We start from the raw sequence: 18,903 nt of genomic DNA, 5'->3' as shown, positions 1-18,903 counted from the left end.
ATGTCAAATTACACCCAGAAAAAGTACAAGATAATGGCAGTTATAATAGATCATATTTAGGAAATGCAGCAGCGCATATGATGTACCTTTAGCAGCTTATAGTAAAACATCTTATTCTGTATCAAGATAAAGGCAATGTACTAATGACTATGACTAAATCCTGACAGCCAAATGATCTCTTCTCCTTGTAACATTTTGTGGTGTAATGAGTAATCAGAACAGCAGAGCAGTAATTATGTACATTCACTTACACTAAAAGCATTTCTAACTGACTGAAGTAGTAAAAAAAAAAAGTGATATAATTATTTTCCTTACATTTACATTGGACATGCAATTCCCATGTTTCCTTTCTGGAAACAGGAGTCGTAAGAGCTTTTATTTTTCATTAACTTAAGATGTTCTTTCTTACTTTTAATTAACATTTACTTGAGGGAAGACAGGCATTACATAACACCCCTCTCATGTATTTTTTAAGGAAGCCATGGAAGCATACAGAATGATGCAGGCTTTCATATAATCAAAATCTGATGTGGAGGAGCAACCAAGTGCCAGTACATGACTCCTACCTAGAAGCAGCCAAAGGCATTTGATTAAATTAAGCAAGACAAAGTGTGAGAACCCTTCATGTTGTTTTAACATATTCTCTCAAAATCTGTGGGAGGAGGAAAAGAAAAAAAAAAAATTCAAAGGTGGAACAGGAATTTGGACATTTATTCAAGCTGATAATGTTCTAAAGCTCTGATCAACAAGGTAATGGGCAGAAAAATATTCTTGAAGCATAGATAAATATTCAGCCTCCAGACTGATTGATCTTTCCAGGTCAATAAGTTCTTCTAGTGCTATTGATGTGCTGTTCTATTTATGACCACAAATCCCATTTTAAAGTCTGTTAAAAAAAGATAGTGTTTCAGTGTGAAGTAAGATGAAACTTTATATATGCAGGTAAATCTAAACCATGCTCAAAAATAAGAGAAGGCAGTTCATAAAGTTCTTTAAATTCCCTGCCTGAATGTTGGGTTTGTATATTTTTTTTTACCTTTTCTTTTTTTTTCTTTTTAGCAAATTTTTTTTTGGCCAGAATTCAGAAGTCTACCTGAGCAGTCTAACCTTCACTTGCCATCAGCAGACTACCAATCTTATTAAAAATATATATACCATATTCATATAGAAGACTTACAAATATACAGTAGTCCTTGGTACTAGTTTCTAAATTCCAATCATCAAAATCACAGCAGAATTCTAAACACTGAGTAAGGTGAACAGAGACATAATATCCTCTTTGAACTTAACTTCTTCCACTGGTTTTCTCTATCTATCTGCAGTGTGCTTCTCTGTCACATGGTTAATACAAGTTCTGTAATGGCTTGGGAAGACATTCTGGTATCATTCCAAAATGCAGTCTGCACTGCCCAGTATTGCCCCATATTACTTTATATCACTTGTTTCTCTTTCCATTCAGCATTCTCACTCCTGCAAGAATAATTCCCATCTTTTCTAATTATTGCTACTTATCTTACATCTTGCCTTACAAAAGATAGTGCTTCCATGAGCATTATAAATTTGGGAAGGTATGGTTTTTTCTTGGAATAAAGATAGTTTTTTTTCTATTTCAGTATATCCTTTTGTCAATAAATTTTCTGGTCTTCCAGTTCTTGAGGGAAGTGCTCATAAAAACCAAATGCCAGTATGCTAATTTTCATCAGAAGGGCATAGACCATGCACAGTAACATACAAAATTTATTAGTGATGTACATTTCAGTGTCTGTAATATTTTAATGTAATGAGACCTTATACAATCTGTGTATATATATAAGAATACAATTGCACATATTGCTCTATATTATTATTCTCTTCTGTCCTACAGAATTACATATATAATTTTTCTTTTTACAGAAATGATAATATATTCTGCAATAAGAAACAGCTCTGTGTCTGCACCAATTCTGGGACAACTTGACTGTGGTTCATTTTATATGGTTCCGCTTTTTCTTTCTTTACACTTGAAAAATCTCGTATCTGTTATGAAGGTTAAAAATGATGGTGGAAAAGATAAAGATGAGAGCCTTATCTGTAGCTTTCCATGGAAGAGCAGTTAATTATTCATTAAACAGTAAAACTCAAAGACGCTGTCAGGTTCCAATAGGAAAACTCATACTGGCCAGTAAGGATGCCTCCTTGTGTAAATATTCTTCAAAACCAAAGTTTTGGCAATTTCATCAAAACTATGCTCCTCTAATCAAGATAAGAAAGTGTTTTGTTTGGGTTTTTTTGATTGTTGTTAAACAGATGGGATCTTCTTATACGTAACATTTTCTACCACTACTACCCTACTGTACAATTAAAAAGTTATACAAATTGAAGACTAGTGACCCAAATTAATTAAACCCATTTCTCCAAAGCCAAAACACAAGTTTTATTGTTTTAATAAATTCAGATTACCTTACTTGAACTTCACCACCACACTTCCATATCTTAATGTGGGACATTGCTTAAAAAACAGACATTCAAGCACATTTCTGCATGTTTCAGGAGAACATGGAATGTTAATTAAGGTATAGCTAAAGCACTACTTAAATGATTTGATGAAATGAACCATCCATAGAATTAATTAGAGCCACCTTACTGATCTTTCCTCCATTAAATAAAGATTTTGACCCAAACAACTTACCTGCTAATTAAAGCAATCTCCTATATTTAGATTTCAATGTTATTAAAGTGAAGAGGATTGATAGTATTTTCCTTCATTATGATTAAGACATTTTTAATCTTTTCAAGAAACATAATCATTTGCAAACATTAAGAAGTGAAAAGGAAATTGAGAGATAGTGACAAGAAGGAGAGACAAATGGAAAAAGTACTGTGATCTGCATGGCACAAAGAGCTAAAGAAGATTTGATACTAATTATTAATGCTATATCCATAATCTACTTAGCTTCCCATCAGGGCAAGAAGCCAAACTAATTTGTTTTAATCTCTATTTCTGTACTTACCAAGGTGTTTACTATTTCTTCTGTGCTCCAAAATTAATAGTCTGTATTCCAGGAGAGATCCAAAAAAAGATAGAGGTTCCTATGCTATTGCAAACAGCAAAGGACCCAGGAGTACTTCCCAAAATGGTGTCTGAATCGTCAAAAGATACCTGTTGCCAAGGACATCTAATTTCCATTGGAAAACTTGGCCACACAAGCAAGGACAGAATATTGCCATGCTTCAAAAGGCCTCCAGTCAAAATGGTCAGGAGAGCAGGGCAAACAGTACTCCATGAACTGTATCTGACCACAACACAAGCATAGCTTTACTAAATCTTTCAAGGTCAAGGCATTTCCAAAGCTCTTAGAAAGGCAAAGCAGTCTAAGATAGAAGATAAAATAGGGTCTTAAGATTCGCCAGAGGCTGCCTAAGTTTTATTCCATGAACAGAGCAAAGACGGCAGAAAAGAAAGAATTTGCAGTTCTCTCTACTGTTTGTTTTGGGCAGAATTTTTTCAGCTCTTCCAATAAAGGTGAAGCAGACCAGCCTGGGGAAAAAAAAAAACAACCCACCCGCAAACCCCTAACAGATCATCAATCCAGCCAACTACACCAGTCAGCCAACTACTCCATTCAGCCTGCGGTGTCTTTTAATTCTGCAGGAGAGCACTTTGTAGTACTCTTACAAACTTTTCATGTCCTTCAATCATCATCCTTCCTTCTTTTGATTCACTGTGTCTTGCACTAATTAATTACATTAATTAAAAAGTGTTTTGAAAACTGATCCTGAGCTTGATCAATCCATTCAATAGTTCTTAACCACATCTGCACCTAACATGGGAATTTTCTAGTGTGTAGACTGTTGTTTTCATCATTTAAATGAGACCCTAACTGTAATCACAATGCACATATATAGCAATTAGTAGATTGGAGAATGTCATAGACAGAAATTTTAAGAAGACCCTCTCTTATATGTGAATGATAAAGAGGACTGATTCTCCATTCTTTTTTCTTTATCCCTCTCAAAATAGCAGTGTGCTTAAGTGATAGCCAGCAATAGGCAGAAAAATTGTCTGTATTCTTCAAAAATGTGATAAAGTGGAAAAAAATGAGTAAAAAAACATCCTAAAAGATAAACAGGAAATACTCATTGCTTTAAAAAAAAAAAAAATAAAAACCAGTGTGTCATCCTCCCTCTCCCCCTCCCCCCCGAGATTTGCTGATGTTTCTACAGTCTTAAAAAAAAAAATTTCCTTCTACAAATTGTCTTAATTTATAGCTTCACCATGTATGCACCACTTCAGTCAATCTGTGTCAACCATTCAGTTCACTGTACTGGCACTATGTATCCTTTCTTTTTTCTTTCACCCTCAGCTACAAAAATATACCCTGAAAAGGGACTGAAGATTCCCAGAGGAATGTCTTAGACCTCTCACTTGAGTTCAAACTTCTCCCAGATCAGCAATGTCAGGAAAAGTCCTTCTGCTAAAGGAGCTTCCATGACATAGGAAAGGACCCCATTATAAATGTCAAATGCAGCTGTCCAAGTGACAGTCCCAACAGAGGTGGTCAGGATGAAATTAATTGCCCTTTCATCACAGACGATACTCCTCCAGTTCAGTGTAGAAGTCTGTTAAGCAAACATATCTTAATGCTGCCAGGTGCAAACCTACTCTAAAAGAGAAACTCAGTCGTTTTTACCTCAAGATCTTGCAGCAGCACTAGGACACATTATTCAGTAGTTTGTTCTGCATGCACACACAATCTCCTGACTCTTGTTCAGCTGTCTGGTTAGTACATAAGGGCGGAAAAAAAGCTGTCAGCACTAGAGTCAAGCTAACACATTTCCTGAATGCTTTGAAACCCATGGCCTCATCATACTTTTGCAAGCATAGATGGTGTCCTGGCTCAGTGTAGGTGTCTGCTTACTTAACAGTAACAAAAGTTTCCTTCAGCGACTGTTGCGAAATATTACCATTCTGGAGCTCCTGCCTTCTTTTACAAGCCTTGTAATCATTGCTAGTAAGGCATTGTACTGGCCTGGAAACAGCAGGGAAGGAAAACCACAACTCTTAGCAGCACAAACCTGAGGATTTAGGAGACACTTGGAGAGCAGTAGTATTTCTGCAGGGAGATAAAGACACAAACATTCGTAAAGCACCATAAATCTGTACTTCTGATGGAAAACATGAATTAGAGGATCAGAATCGCATTTCTACTGACAGATGCCCAATGAACAATCAAAACATTTAATAGGAAGCATGAGCCTGATAGTCTATAGATCTTCTTGGGTGCATGTTGTGAGTAATAATTTATCCACTTAGTAGATACATGCTTTGTACTCCCACATACTTCACAGCATCCTCATGGCTATCAGAATCTTTAAATAAAAGAGTAAGTCTCCTGCACAAAATAACAACTACTTTCCCTCAGAGATAACAGTAAGCTCAGAAGCACCAAAGATTTTATTGCTGGTATTTTTCTGTTGGTGCTGTATAAGAATTACACAATGCATTTCTTATGAATGACAACATTTCTTTGTTCTTTTTTGTATTAATTTTTGTACTTAGTGCAATAGCTCCAAGGAACAGATGATTAATGCTAGGTTACTGAGAAGGACAGTTTACAGTATATAAGCCAACTTTGTAGTAGTAAGACTAGTCTCAAAAGGTGTTTATTGAAAATGGTATTTAATAATGCATATTCTTACCTGCTATCTCATCAGTTCCAACCAGGTTATAACTGGTATATCTCTCTTCCCCCCCTCCGCTTCTGGTCAACATTGCTCCATCACTAACATAGTCACTATCCTTATCAATGCTTTCAATGAAGCAGGTACAAACAGCTCTCTCACCTTCTGTTGTTTTTTCCTTTGTGTAATGCTCACATACCATGCGCAGTTAACAACTCATTACTGCAAACCTTTGTTGACAATTAGAATACAGGAAGGTTTGCAACAGTATTTTGTGTTACTTATCTGAACCACAAGAGCTAAGGCACTAAGTAGATGATCACAGGAAGAGGAAGCTGCCTTGATGCTTCCAGACTGAAGTTCAATACATCCCACTGTGACTCTGAAGGACATTTACTCTTGGGCTTGATCCTTTCATGGTTGCCTATTATAGATGGGTTTGCATCTTTCTCAGAAGTACCTAGCACCAAATGCAATCTTGCTTGCTCTGTCACCAGACTGCATATTCAATGTGTCATCCAAAATAAGTTTCCAGAATGTTCACCCTTTAGTTTTAAGAGGCATGCAAAAATATAAGAATTTAACAAAAATGTGATGTTTCTCTTAGATTGTCCCACTGTGTTACAACTTGGCAGTTCTAAGAAGAATTTGACAGAAAACAGAGATTCATCAAGGGATCCTGTGTTATGGCATCTAAGACCATGGTAGGGGGAGTACACCAGTTCTCCTCAAGCCAGCAGGGAGACTGTTGTGTATTTATTCACCACTGGCCTCGAAGGCAAGTGAAGCAAAGCAGAGATGGCTGATTCACTGTCACATTACCTAGCTCCAACTCATCCATAGTCACACCTTAGTCTGAGCTTTTATTTACCAAAACCAAGATAAGAGATTGGAAAGAAGTGCAATGCAGAGGTTCTCGTTTTTGTGCGGCCTCTGCTAATGTAGAGGAGCAAGGGAGTTGGAACTAGATGATCTTAAGGTCCTTTCCAACTATTCTATGATGTCAGAAGTAGGTTTAATTAGAAAAGTAAAATCTATGTAGGAGAAGCTGCAAAATTTAAGCACTGCAATTAAACAATATTCTACATACTTTCTGAAAACAATATAAGGGTTAACAAAAAAAATAAAAAAATGGAGAAAAACAACATTAAACCTGAAATTTTGCTGTGAATACTTAAAAAAATTAGCTGAATGGCTCCTACCTTTAAGACACCATATATACAGAAACTGAGATGGTCAATGCCTTTGGAGAAAAAGTATATTAGGGGATTAAAATTAACATCTCATTTTCCTTTTCCACTCTTTCTTTCCTCTGACAGATGCCCATCTGTGCCCAAGAGACCCTATCTTTGCCCTTAATTGAGCTGTGTCAGAGGCTGGTGTGCCCAGCAGCCCCTCTACCATATGTCTGGAGTGCCACTGCCTAGATGTCTTCTGCTACACACCCAATGCATGAAGATTTGATCCAGACATTGCACACACCAGCTGCAGAAAAGAATATCTCCTCTCCCCCACAGGCAAATTCACCAGACACACAGACCAATATAAGACAATTCAAAATTAGCAGAAAGGATGCTTATTTTTCAGAAAGAATTTGTGCAACAGGCATAACTAGTATCCAACTGTTTCAAAAAGAGAGGGTGTTGATGTAAAACTGACTTGCAAAACTGGTTAGCACAAAGCTACATTTTAAAACTTAGATATTAAAACTTAGATATGTTTCCATTTTGTATGGCTTGATACGATTTTTTACTATCACTGGAAGACTTTTTTTTTTTGCATAATGCTGCTAACACACTAGAGCCCATTCAGCTACATACTGCTCACAAGCAGACATGCAACATTTTCTTAAAGACTGTCTTCTAGCAGCTACTGAGTAAATGAGGGCTTCTTCCTTGTGTCGAAACTTCCTGGTAAATTTAGGTCATTCTCCTTTTTCACAGAAAGGGACTGAGGCTTTAGGAACAGAACAGTGAGTACAGCTAGCTAGAATACTATCCAGCCACGGAATAGTGATCCACTTTCAAAAAGTTTTTGAATGCCCACAATACTTACATCTGCTTCAGATTCATTGCTAGAGATCACAGTAATTCATAGCCTGCACTATAAGCTGGAACTCACCTTGCAGCACTCATTCTCAGTGTAAGCACACACAGCTCCACTCATACAAATTACTCAGCCCACAACCCAGGGCTGACATTGTTTTGCTGAAAATTAACATCGAAAGTGTTTGTCTTTGTTTAGGCACAGCAAAAATCAAACTTCCATAGTTAGCTAATGCACTAACAAGCCACAGTGATGAAGATTACAAAAGGCAGAAACAGTACTACTAAGCCAGATGCAAGGACTATGAATATAGGGGTTCCAAGAAATACAAAAAACTTAGAAAATCATACTGATCAAATAAATAGACTTTTTGTATAAACTTTTTTTAACTATGCCATGAAAGATATTGAGACATTGCACCAATTCTGCCTCTAACAATTTTCTTAGAAGGAGAGTCATGAAGGCAGCATTAATATTTTCTTTTTACAATAGGATATGCACCATTTAAATAATATTTCTGATTTTATACAATGCCCCATCACAACAGTGCTCTTATTTGATTAATAGAAAAATAGAGTGGAGAAATGACTTTTTCCTTCATTTCAATATTGTCTACATATTTAAATCCACATAATGTCAGGCACTTCCCACTGTATCTATTGAGCACCAAATATACACCAAAAATATCACATTCTAAGTTGAGAGTGATTCTGCAAATATCACTAGGGAATTTTTTTTCATAGCAATCCCACCGTGAAGCCTCATACATAACTTCTTTTAAATTATTTATACAAAACACTTTTAACTTTTAAAAGAAATAATAAAAAAGGAATATATTTATGACTTGACAGTCTAATGCTCGTTAGCAGCCAGTTATCCAGCTCAACATCTTCCTATTGTTAAGATTCAGGTGCCTCTGAACCTTATCACAAAATTAAAATAATCTGTTGTTTTTTTTTTAATACATGTCAGTGTTCAAGCAATTGCATATGCATCACTTATACTCCATTTCCACTGCATAATTAGAGTGCAATAAACCTGGATATTGCTTTGAAACAATAAACAATTACATGAAACACCTCCTACGTCTTTCTCACTGCGACCAGGTTTCAGAGGGAGAAGTTGGTGTCCACAAGGAAATCTCCAAATGCCTGACACAAGCTTTTAGATTACTTCTCTGCCCTTACCTAAAATAAAAAGCTGCCTCTATCAGTCACTTGGAGCTTCATTGCTCAGACTTTGACAAGATATTCAAATATGCTATTGAAATTAAATGTTTCATAATGAAACATTTTCTGGACATAACATTCCAGAAAAGAGATTAGTCACTTTAAGTTAAGACCATCAGTCTGAAGTGTTCTTGTGATAATTAATGAGCTGGATTGGGTTGTAGGAGTGATGCACAGCCATATGCCAGCTAGCCAAGGGGATAACTTAGGAAAATATTTGTACTAAGTTTTTGAAATGCCAGATTTTAAAGATAACCATAACAATGAGCACATATAGCCTCAGGCTCACATTATTTGTTTTGTTTCAGCAGATGCTATTGATGTGCATTCATAGCTGGTTGTAACATCTGTACTAGCTTGGAATTTTTATAAGCAGTTGTACTGCTCACTGACATGGCTACTTCAGCTGATGTGCAGGTTGCACTGCACAATTCAGTGACCACATTACTCAACATCATCCTCCACATACTGCCTGTGCTTTAATAGCAAAGACAGCTACTCAGTTGCATCATCTGCTATGACTGTGTGCCGCCTAAAAGACCACTGTTGTATGTTATATAGCATGTTTTTTAAAGGCAGAAAGCCCTCAGGCTGAGAGTTTGAACTAGCCGTGTCCCCTAACAGTTGCCTTCAGTCCAGAACTCCAATCTATCAGGCTCAGAACAGAGAATGGCAGGACAGAGAGGTAGTAAGTAAAGAGACACTAGGAGGGCAGAGATGAAGTTTAATGTGTGAACAAAATATGGAGAAATGCTCTTTTTCATCCCTTATCCTTCCTTGTGATCCTTAGTTTGACACTAAACATGAAAAGAAAAGGATTGAATGGAGCTAAATTTACCGTCAAAGGCACTAATCTGTCATCTAGTGCTGTCCCAAAGTCCACTGGGACATCAATATTTCACTGATCCTAAGAGAACGTAATAAAATGGAGACAGAGCAGATGGCATCACTGTCTCCATCACATTTTGTCAATCTTTAATCACTGTATGTTTTTCTTCTTTCAAGTGCCTACAAGGTAGTACCTTTCGTAATACTGTTGTAGACCTGTGACTAAAACTATAGACACAACAAATCTTTAGATACCTCACATGTTTGTACGGGTTTCCAATGTCTTGAAGTTTCTGATAAAGGCAATGAATTGTGCCTGTCTGTCTTTAGCAGTGAGAAGGCAGCTAAAAACAGAATTTTTAGACCCATTTCCACGTATCAGACCTTCCAAAATGGGAGGTGGAGTGCAGACTCACTGCAACAGCTTGAAAGAGCTACATACTCTAAAGCACAGAAAATATTTCAATTTTGCATTTTTCTACAGAGAAAGTCTTGCTAGAATGCAACATAAAATTCTGTGGCGTTACTTTTAATAAGAATGTGAAAAAACTGAAAAGATTTAGAAAGGAATAAAAAAGTCTATTTAGAAATTTTAATCAAAAATTCAAACAAGTTGTTTGTCTTAGAGATGTGGCTAAGGGACAATTTCGTCGTGATGCATAGGGACCTGCAGGCAGAGCAGAATGTGATGGCATAGAAAACTTTTCAATGTGGTAAGAAGAGAAAGAACAAGGCTGAAATTACTGAATCTGAAGCTAGGCATATTCACATACAAAATAAGATAGACATTTGTTACAATAAGAGGCAATTAATATCGTACCTGGGATTCGCATTAAGTTCAAGTTCAGGTAAATTGAAAGTTACGATTGGATAGGTTTAAACACAGTACTTTGTCTAATTCAAGCAAAAATGTTGGATTTAAAGCCAGCATGCAGGTGACCTCAGTGGATCACATTAAGACAGAAGGTCAGGCTAGATTAATTGCAGTAGTCGTTTTTGGCCTTAGTATATACAAATCTATTACTTATTTCCTACCTTATTCTAAGACAAGGTCAGAAAAGTTGGACTTAACTCTTTTATATTCAGTCACATTGTCGTATGTTTCTATGCTTTCCATGCCAAAAAAATGCAGTCATTTTCTTAAAAATCTGCTTTCAAACTGTACATACAAGCTAAATTACTCTGCTTGCTGTATGTGCTCATTCTAATTATCACTGTAGAACATGGTCCACACACACAAAAAAAATCCATGCATGACCTTTTGATATGAAAATAGATGAAGATAGGAAGAAAGTAACAAGTCTAGGAAAACTGCAGCATAATTCTGACCTAAAGAATTAAATGGTTTCATGCATCATGATCTGCCCACTTGTCATTCCAAAAGTATAAATTCAGAGATTAACTATTTATAAAAAGAAATTGGGAAAGACCATCGTAAATACATATACAGTGCAATTAATTACTCCTACCACTTTCAAGTGTGCATACACTCCAACATATATCTCATAAGGCTTTATTAATTTTAAATTGCATATTTTAAGCAGCCAGGTAGAAACACATGGAAGAAAAATCCACTTTGAGCTTCTGAATCCCAAATAACTATTTTGGAAGTTGTTGGAGTCTGGGTGACCATCCTTGGACACCACTGTTACAGATTTACTCTGTTTTTATACTCACTTGGCACTGGACATACTGGTTTCCTTTTGAGAAAAAGGACACTAAGTTAGCCAGACCTTTGGTTTGATGCTGTATATTCTTCTGTTCTTATGATCAAACATCTTAATAAACTAATTTATATAGGCATAGATATGTCTTACAGTGTTACTGCTTTTTCTTTCCTAAATTTTGCAACATTTTCTGCCACTATTTATGTCAAAAAGTTGTGCTGTTTTTTTTTGTTTGGTTTGTTTTTTTTCCCATGTTTCTTATAACCCATTTTTCCACTTATTTGGATAATTTTAGAGGGGCCATATAAAGACCTGCTAAAATATATACATATATACCTATGAGGAAGAAGCATATATCAAGATAAGAACAAACAAGGCTAAAATTAAAAAAAAAAAAAAAAAAAAAAAAGGCCAAAATAACTGAGAGACACAGCTTTTTTGAGACATGGACACATAAAGGAGTTTATCTTAATATTCTTTTTTGTAGTGAAGACTTAGGAGGTTTTGGCATTAAGAAAATATCTTCTAAAATGGGTGAATAATGGAATATATCCACTGATTTTTACTCTGGACTGTGTCTACAGATTTGCATCATAATTTCAGAAAAGACTGTAAAAGGAATATCAACCATGATTTTATATTTTCATTTTCAACTGACTACCATCACTGCTCGTGTTTTGAACACAACAGAAAATGAAATTAGTATCCACTCACGCTAAATTGCAGTCTTTCCATTGTCTTTATGGACAGTCATAGCCTCTAGGTTTGTAACAACAAACCTCTACTTCAAGTCAGTACTGTCCAAAACCAGGTGAAAAATACCAACATGACAAAAGGTGCAGACTTATTTGATTACTCATTTTTAGGTTAAAAGTATTGAAGAGTAAACTAATTTTAAACATTTGGAAGGCTGAATTAAGTCAGTAAGAGTATTTGGAGTACAAAAAGCTAAACCATGACTAAAATCTATGCAACTACTTAAAGCTCTGAGGATGAATACAGACAACGCCAAGAAGAGAGAATTTGTGTGCATGGTTAGCATATTTTAAAGGTTATCTTGTGTTTTTATCAAGCCATCAGCATTGTGTTTTGTGCTGTCATTCCCATGGGATTCTACCTTGGTACCTTTCAATTTAGCAATGTCAGTAAGACTCAAAAAAATATGCATTACAACAAATGATGCTCATTAGCATTTATATAGGTAAGGGTTTTAATTATGAATAAAGTTAAACTAATTCGATATAACATTAATAGAATTCTTCCTTTGAGAGAGACACTGTTTGTGACTCAAGTTCCTTTGGATTATGGTTATTCTGGAGCATTTTGATGTGCCTATCCCAACATGACAAAAACATATTTCATTGTTATCCTACACATGTTAGAACATTGATATTTGTATGAACATTTTGAATACTGTTCATTTTGGATATATTTGCAATGTGTATTTTTGTGTTCATTAGTAGAATATTTATTTTTAAGACACACATATTTAAAAATATGCATAAGCCTCACTGAATTCACTTAGAAAGAAGACACAATTTAAAAAAATTAAATACACAAAATCCAATAGCATATCAAAAAATGTAACAACGTGATTTACCTTCAGAAATTCTCCTATGACTTTAACTCATATAAGTCACAAAGTAGTACCTTCTTTGGGCTGAAGTCTAACAGTTTCTGGCTAACTCTTCCGTACATTGTTTTCTTCCTACACAATCTGGAAAAGAAAAAGAAAAGAAAAAAAAAAAAGAAAAAAGATTTTATTTTCACCCATATTATTTTGCATTGTTGAGAACACCAATATCTATACTTTAAAAGATGCAGATAAACCAAATGAAAAAGAAGCCTGGAAAAAAAAAAGTTACCTGGTGAGTAATTTCATTAAAACGAAAGATTAAAAAGCCTTGCACAATGCTTCTAAAAAAATACACACATGTATTGACATCTTTCTGTCCAAAAGAATTTAAGAATAGGGATATGCTGCAGTACCAGTTAGAGAACCAGAATTTCTTATTTGATTATAGCATTTTAATTGGGTTAACAAAAGCAGGAGCAAATCCAGGCAGATGTAGATCCTGAAACAAAATTATGTACTGTATGGTAGCAAGAGCACTTTAAAAATTAATCTAGTCTCTTCCAAAATTACTGCTGTCCCAAAAGGTCAATAAATAACTGCAAAATCCTCACTAACACACTCTAATCTGGTCAGAAAACCAAGCTCACGAAAGAACATTTTCTCATTTTCTCCTGTCCTGTGATGGATACTGCCAAAGAAATCTTTGACCCAAGAACTACTGTCTTATATGCAATGCAAATGCTTTTCAGTGAAAAGAAAAAGCCAGTCATAATTGAGATTTTTGTTTCTCAAATTTTACCAAGAATTCAAAAAATCTGCCCACTGAAGTAAGAGGAGGGGTTAGGGAATAATTATTTCTTCTTTGTGTGTGCCATTTTTCTCAGAAACAGACAAAGGATACAAGCCACCCATTACATGAACAGAGAATAACCCCTGGGACCACTGGCAAGAGGCCTCAAAAATAAACACTAGTATTGTGCGAGATCTTAAATCAGTAGCAGCCAGTGGCAAAATGTAGTTGTGGCAAACATAGTTGGGAGAGGGGAATTTCAATCCCCATGACACGAATAAAATTTTCCTTATGACCTTTCTGTAAGAGTTTACAAACTTTTCATTGTTCTCGTCAACTTGCAACTACTGCAGATACTATTCTGCTTGTTTGGGAAGAATACTCTGAGACCAGACAGCCCTTGTTTCACCAGAAGTGAAGACAAACTACTGTATTCCTTGTGGAGACCTCAATCCTCTCCATCTAACTCTCCTGTACATGTCCAGAGACCCGCTAATATGCCATTTTATCTGCTGGCACAACTAATAATTTTAGTGTAGCTTTAGAACACATCAGACATTTTCCTGAGATCAGAATTCTGTTATTAAGGAGTTAAGACATAGCTTCATACTTTTAATTTGAACAGACTGCCACAAACAAATACAAAATCCTATCACCATCAGAGCCCACAATGCTCAAGTTTAAAAGAAAAGAGTGACCTTGTAACAGGCAGCTTCTTTGAGACTGAGAATGAGATTGCATTCCGATTTTTATTGACAAAACATGATTACTAAGTTGTGGCCCTTAGCAGATTTAAAATATGTGGCTTTTAGAAATTTAAAACTATGTTGCATGAATTTATTCTCAATTTATTCTTATCAGTTGGATATAAGGTCTACCCTACAGACAAAAAGATGGCTTAAGAAGTACAAATAAAAGATAATATTAAATAAAAAACATAAGAGTTTTGGAGGCACCATTGTTAGTCCTATTTAATACTTCTAATAATGATCAGGAAGACAGTAAGCAGCATGGTAATGAAATCTCTGGATTATAAGGATTAGTAAAATGAACAAAAATTACCAGCAAAATGCAGTTTAAAAAGTCAGAGTCCAAGACATCTGGAACAAAATAATCTAAAAAGGTAGCCTACACATTTTCAGGAGTAGGGAAAACTGGAACTTGATAATGTAATAAAGCAGTATATATATATATATATGTATCTGTTCCTATATAAAGCCACATAATATTTATATTTTAATTAATATTTTGGGCTCAGCTAGAGGCAAAGATTCTCTTACGACAGCTGAAACGAAAATATGGACATTTTCAAGAATGCATTTGGAAATTTCTCAAAATTTATTTTGCTCCTTAAAAAGAAGTTATATAAAGTTTAGTTGGCCTTTAAGATTGAAGAAAAGTTAGAGTGCAATCAGCTTCATAATACAGACTAAATTCACCCATGACTTTATGCCAAGTAACACAATTTGTGTCTGAACTCAGTTATATTTCCTGACTCCAGCAATGAATCTACATGCTTATCAGTGATTAAATTTTTAGGAGTCTAACTGGAAAGACAGCTATGAATCAGAAAGAGTTCAGAGGAAAAAAATGAAAAGATAAAAAACAAAGCAATTTGCAAAAGAGGGTTAAAAGGAACTAGGCACATTTATGACAGCTACAGGATAACCCAAAGAAAAGGATGAACCGGCCACTGACTCTATGAAGGGAATCTTAGTACCAGTCATAAACCAAATGTCTTGGCTCTTTAGCCCTTCAAAACACATAATTGCTGTGTTAACACTCTGAAGTAACAAACAGCAGCAAACTCTAATTTATTTCTAATTGTAAAGACAGAAAGAGGTGTACAGAAGTTTTCCTCATATTATAACTAACATAAGAAGGATCTAAGATAAACACAGACCAATATTTCAAATATCGCAAGTATGCAGATACACTAATATAAAACTTGCACTGACTCAAGCATCTGAATACAAGCAGCTCTATTTTAACTGTTTCAGACTTCCTGCTTTTTTATTCACCTACTATAAATGACAGCTGAAGAGGTGAATGAAGTGGACCCATTAGCTATCAGAAATAGTAATCCCACAGACAAGTGCAGACTCCAAATTGGTGACACATTCGCTTGGTAATAAATACAAAGGAAAAGGAATTTAATTCCATAGTTTAAATAATGACATAGTAAAATCTCTAAAAATTTAGTCAAATAAGAAAGCAAATTTGAAACTAGAAATGCTACATGAGTCTGTTAGGTTTTGCAGCTAAATCAACATAGAAGTCACCTGGTGAGAAGGACACACCAAGAAAAAGCTAAATCACTTCAACTCATCTTTACATGTTGAAACAAAGCACCATTTACACCCAGACAAAATGCCACTCCTGAAAAGTTCTCGTCATCTTCCATTTCCTTACAGCTAGCAAACCTTTTGAAACAACCTGCTTCTCCCCTTATGGGTCTGCAAAGCTAAACCATGCAGCAGTTGGGTTATTATTCCAATGTGGTAAAAATGCAACCACAGAAAATAGCTATTTGTTATAATTTTACTACTTCAACTTTTATATTTTTCTGATTTATAAAACCCCCACAAGCAACATTATTAGAAAAGCACTTAAACTTTAAGAATTTTTTAAAATAAAAGGTGTAATTACACTAGCTTTTCAGCAAGTTTTCATCAAGCTGTAATTATTCCTTTCCTTTTCTGACTAACGTTGAAAAGCAATTAGAAGAAAAAAACAATAAAGCTTTGGAGCCCAAGCTGATTCATGCTCCATCAAGTATAGGCAAAGGCACACCGTGTCCTTCCTTCTGAAACATGACTTTGCCTGACTACATGGATATGCTCTAATTCACTTGCAGGGAACTTGCATATCAAATTCAATTGTTGGTTTAGCTGGGGAGTCAAGCCACTCAGCATTAGTCACTGCAGATGCTGACTATGTTTAACCCTCACCCTTAATTCCTATCTGCTGTTTTACTCAGTTATTTGTATTGTTTATCATCAGTTCACAATCAGTCTAAGCAATCACAAATTTCATAGAACAAGACCTTCAGCTGCTCTAAAGCAAATGAAAGCAGACTCTTCATGTGCCAAAAGGTACATGTGGAAAAAATACAGTTAATATTTTGAGAGGTAAAAACCCAGAGTTAACAGGTAACAGATCAGAGCTCTGTTTCAAACAGCACTTTAAACTAAAAAAAAGGAATAATCAGTGATTTATGTAGTTGTAAATGATGTGATTTAAACTGACAACAACAAAAAAAAATAAATCAAAGAAAAACTATGCTAAAGGAGAAGAAACTATCTGTAAGCAACATTCAGGTAATGAGGATCCTGTTTGGGGGTCACTTGATTTACTGTGGAATAACAACACAGCAGTTTGGGGAATAAATTGTAAAACCAGAACATGAATTCTAGAAGCCTGCTGTTTCTAGGGTGTTACAGATCTTTTAAGCGTGATACTTGATTTGATAAGGAAACCCAACTCTTAGTTGCATATATGGAAAAGTGCCAAGTCTGGAGAAGTAATGAAAGGCTGGCCAATCAGACTCAGATAATTTGGAGTAAACAGATACCTGTTTCCCATGTAAATTAAGAAAAAAGAACTTGCTTGAGATAATAGAGATTACTTTCAGATTAAAATAATCTCTACATTTACTGGGAACCTGTGCACCAGCAATAATCAACTCTTTTCTCTTTCCCTCTCTTTTTTCTGTACATTAGCTTATCAGTTACTACAGTGCCAAACGAAGTGTTTTAAATGCTTTGGCTTTTGTCATCTAGTGCTCACCAGCTATTGGACCTGAGGTTCCCAGATGGTCTCAGCCCAAATCCTCAAAGAGATCCATACCAGGAACTAAGCATTGAAATCATAGTGGGAGATAAACTTACAGAAATTCAATACACTCAAAGGATTTCCAAAGAAACAGAAATTAATTCCATTTACTGTGGCTTACTGTATTTTATCTCCTAAGATAAAAAAAAAAAAAAAATTAAAAAAAAAGGACTTCCCATGCATGTTCTTTGGTAAGTGAATTGTAAAGGGATTTGAATCAAGAGCTCACAATCATGGAGTAACATGTACTCAAGTACTAATTTCCCTATGTACATTCCAGTTCTAAAACTTGTTAGCTTATACATTGTAGTTTGCACACTTCATAAATGCATCTTTTATCCTACCTTAAATTACTTCCACATTCAATAACAAATCAAGGACACAGCATTGTCCTCATCACTTTGTAAGCATGATCTTTTTCCCTTTAAGAAAAGCGAGTATGTGTTAAAGCCACATGGCTTCTCACCTACTAGCAAGTGATTTATTTCCTCAAGAAAAATAAAGCAGATAAGAAAGGATGATCTATTGCAAGGTGCTTCAGCAAGCTGTTATAGCAGTGCCCCAAGTAGCACTGATCTGGACTTGGTCACACCAGGTTTGTTATCACTGCCCTCAGAGACAAGCTACATTTTTGCAAAGAACATGCCTGGAATACAGGAGGCACTCACACATGGTGCAGGAAGTGCACCTGGTACTTCTCCCATCTGCCATGCAGAGAACAGGACCAAGACCCACTGCTGAGATAAATCTGGCATTGCAAAGCAATGAGAAAAGCTTTTGATCTGAGATACGGCATGAGTGGGAGAAATGTTATCTGCTTGCTTTCCAGTAGTTTAGAATAATTTGGGGACTAATAATTTGACTAATTATTTCTTACCATTTCAAGACTAATAATTTGAAAGTGGTCTCTGAATTAAATGGAAACTGCCCTACAAGAGTTCAGACAACCAGAGGAGGTGTGAAGAGGCACCTAACAACTGAATGCAAGATACATGTTTACTTATAAGAGTGAACCTAATCCATGTGTGAGTTGTCCCTGTAAATCTGTTCCCTCTGTCATAACAGATGAGGTTCCACAGGAAAAAAAAAAAATAAAAAATAAAAAAATTACACATTGCTATCTGAATTTTTCAAGGAGCCCAGACTAAAGAAGCTGTTCTCTTAATTTTCTCAACAATTCCTCCCACTGCAATGATAGACTGATTTTTTCCCCCACCCCCTTTCATTTTACTCTATGAGAACTAATATAAAGACTAAATTGAATGAACATGG

General features: G+C 35.5%; 1 long non-coding RNA gene across 1 annotated transcript in view; it reads right to left on the bottom strand.

Moving 5' to 3' along the window:
• Nucleotides 1-690: 690 nt before the first annotated feature.
• LOC134171589 (uncharacterized) overlaps nt 691-18,903 on the bottom strand; it is a 49,634-nt gene continuing 31,421 nt past the window's right edge. Inside the window, exons 2-3 of the long non-coding RNA XR_009967673.1 lie at nt 13,082-13,148; nt 691-886 (exon numbers count right to left, since the gene is read on the bottom strand). This is a non-coding gene — a long non-coding RNA (uncharacterized LOC134171589). The remainder of the gene's footprint in view (nt 887-13,081; nt 13,149-18,903) is intronic.

Source organism: Pezoporus occidentalis, unplaced genomic scaffold (assembly GCF_034315485.1).
Source record: "Pezoporus occidentalis ecotype Australia unplaced genomic scaffold, CSIRO_AGI_Poc_V1 ctg41, whole genome shotgun sequence".
In the NCBI taxonomy this organism is placed as follows: domain Eukaryota; kingdom Metazoa; phylum Chordata; class Aves; order Psittaciformes; family Psittacidae; genus Pezoporus; species Pezoporus occidentalis.
Note: the sequence above shows the minus strand (reverse complement) of the source record. Positions and strands in the feature narration are given on the sequence as shown.